Below are 3,272 nucleotides of genomic sequence, written 5' to 3'. Positions count from 1 at the left end.
CAAAAAAAAAAAAAAAAAAACCACTATTGTGTATGAGCAAAATTTTTTTGATATGTAAAGCAAATGTAGAAAAATGTAAAAATAAATAAATGAATTAATTTTAAAAAATAAAATTATCTGTAAAAATTTTTAAAAAGAAATAATTGCACAAAAGTTAAGGGGACAATCAATTTAAGTCTAATTGCTATTAGGGAAGACAGATCATTGAATAATGAGTATACCAAAAATGCCATTTGCTTTCTCTCTATTTTGCCATAGAACAAACCTTTTATTTCCAAGTAATCTGTCACTATTTACATATCAAACCTTAATGTCACAAATAAGTAAATTAAAATTTTTTTCTGAATGAATTCTCATTAACAAGTTTTTCTGTTAATACTGTAAAGAGAAATCTGAACATGTTTCACAGTGTTCAAAACCCTTTAGTAAGTTCATCTAAGCTGGGTGAAAGAAAATTGTCTCCAGTCCAGCCTCCAAGTCCTGTGTAATCCCGCCCTGCTGCCTCCCTGGCCACATTTGACAGCCCTTAGCTTTCCCCTTGGAAGCCAGTCGCATTATTATTTCACATTCTCCAGTGATTCAAGGATCTCTGATAATCGAGACCATCTAATGATGAAGACTATGTACAACCTGATAAAAAGAAAAGACTTTATGTCTAGCCTGGTAGCACGGTTGGTATCAAATTGAACTGCTATGCTAGAAGCCAGAAGACTGACTAGGCTCAGATCCCTGGGTCATCTTAAAAATGTAATGGGAACAAGGTGGAGGGCTGGGAAGAGGATCGTGGTGTGATGAGACCCTATCAAGGATGCTTTTCTCTCAAAAAAGAGCCATATTACACTTTCAACATTTTGCTAAGACACTTCTTCCAACAAATATCCTAATTAATTGCTCATAAATTCTATCTTCCACAAAACAGTAGACAGGAATGCAATTCAGAAAAGTACATTGCTACTAAATAAGAAGTTTCAATGATGTTTGTTATATTATGAATTTGATTGATGAGATTAAGAAGTGAATTTTAATCTGATTATGATGTTGAAAGTTGGGGTCTTTGGGAACTGGTCGTGCATCAGAGAGGACCCCTCTGACTAAGTTCTGGGGATTTAAAAGGAGGGGAATGAAACCAAAATACTCATGAACACAGTCAGGTGCTCCTGTTCTCTCATTACATGTTATTCTATATAGCTTTGATACTCCACTAACAGAAAGACCCTAACCAGATGTGTTCTCTGGGCTTTGGACCTAAAAACTGAGCTGAATAAAATTCTAGTCTCTTAAATTACTCAGACTCACTTATTTTCTGTTATTAGCAGTAAAATTGACTAGAATGACTTTATTTTTTTCCAAAGCGAGTACTTTTATTTGTAAAATTCGAAAATCAAACAAGTAATTATACAAGATTGGTGAAAATACCTAATATTATTTCACAACTGCCACTATGTGCTTCTTGTTCTCTGACACAATTGGCACAGACCCAGGCTTGCTATGTTTACGACGATTCACTTCCTTTCGTCGACGAGCTTCTCTCATGATGCGCTGTTCCTGAATCTGGCTGTAGATCGATTTTGGTAGATGTCGGTGACGAGCAATACATTTTATTTGAGGATGATGTTGAAATTTCTCCTTCAGCTTCTGGTTATAATCCTTGGCTGCTTTTTCCCATGATGTAAGCACCCCCAGTTTTTCAGAAGCATTAGCTTTCCACAGACGAATGTTCATTTCATTAGATCCACACATAATATACTTGCTGTCAGAAGTCCATTTTACACAGATTACATGCTGCATTCGCTTTGTGCGACAGACTTCTCTGCTTCGACTTTTGTCCAAAGGAAAGATGCGAATAGACTTATCAAAACTAGCTGACACAAACTCTTTTCCAGTGGGAGAGTAATCCACATCAAGCACTGCAGATACATGATCCATATGGACCATTAAGAGTGTGTCCAGTGCACGCATATCAAAAGTATGTAAATTGTAATCTTCATTTGCTGCAGTAAAAATGAAAGCTTCCATAGGGTTCCAACAGATTGTATTTGTTCTCATATCTAAGATAACTTTTTCAGAGGAGTAGATTGCCTTATATCACATAGTACTATATTCCGGTCAGAAGCACAACTTCCCAAGAAAAGCGTCTCAGTTGGGTTAAATTTAACACTACTTATACTGTCAAATCCCCAGGTCATTGAACAGATAGGATTGGTTCTTTGTTCATCCCAAATGTCTACTTGCTGTCCACAAGTAGCAAAAACAGCTTCTTTCCAGTGATGATTGATTCCAGTATACACTGTCTTTCCTAATATAGTATGCAAGGGCTCTTCCTCTTCTCCATAGCCTGGTCCATCTATTTTCCACTGCTTCAGTTTTGTCATCCCCAACTGTAAAAAAAGAAGTCCCACAAAAGCGAATACATATTCCTCGCACAAAACCTTCATGCACTTGAATTATACGAGAACATTTTCGCTTAGTTAGGTTCCAAATTCTAACCTCTCCATCACATGCGCCAGAGAGGACAGTAGACAGGCTCTTTGGATGCTTTTCCAAGCAGTTGACTCCATCTCGATGACCATCCAGGGAAGCAAGGAATGGTTTTGCAAATACCCGTTCCAGTTTGGCAGCATTTAAAGCTCTTACATATTCTCGAGGGACTTCAAAAGGATGTAAGGTAGCATCACAGTTTCTTGGAACTCTCTGTAAGTCCAACTTGGTTTCACGGACATAGTTGTCTGGGTTCCGGCTCAACATTTTCACCTTCATCTTGGGAGATATAGTCCTGCCTTTCCAAGCTTTTCACTCCAACTTAGCTCTAGAATGACGTTCTTCATTTCTGCTTGCGAACTCATCTGAACACCCTTTACCATTTCTATTTCTAACATTTTGTCACGACCACTTAGATATTTGTTTCTCTAAGAGAATTGAAACTTTCTCTAAAATCCTCCTCATTTTCTGAGCCCTCACAAGTACTGCACTTAAAAAAAAAATCAAAACTCTCGTAGCCTCTATTTCTTATTCAGTTTCAAACCAGGTATTTTAGTTATTTGTTACAGAAGCTACACTGTCAATACTTATTGCAACACCTCACCACTGATACCAATTTCCTTCTAAGATAGTTTGGGCTGCTATAACAAAAATACCCTAAACTTGATGTCATATAAAAAATGAACATTTAGGCAGAAAAGTGCACACACATTCATATTTATTTCGGCATTATTCATGATCTCTAAGACAAGGAACCAACCCAAATGTCCATGAACAGATTAACAAATTGAAAA

The 3,272-nt window shown here is 36.9% G+C and overlaps 1 pseudogene; it reads right to left on the bottom strand.

Annotated features, from left to right (window-relative positions):
- Positions 1-1,419: 1,419 nt before the first annotated feature.
- LOC102494488 (DDB1- and CUL4-associated factor 13 pseudogene) lies at positions 1,420-2,768 on the bottom strand (annotated as a pseudogene).
- Between the last annotated feature and the right edge of the window lie 504 nt (positions 2,769-3,272).

The sequence above is a fragment of the Tupaia chinensis genome, unplaced genomic scaffold, assembly GCF_000334495.1.
Source record: "Tupaia chinensis unplaced genomic scaffold, TupChi_1.0 Scaffold144648_1, whole genome shotgun sequence".
NCBI classification, from domain to species: Eukaryota; Metazoa; Chordata; class Mammalia; order Scandentia; family Tupaiidae; genus Tupaia; species Tupaia belangeri.
The sequence above is the reverse complement of the archived record's forward strand: the minus strand, read 5'-3'. Positions and strand labels throughout refer to the sequence as shown.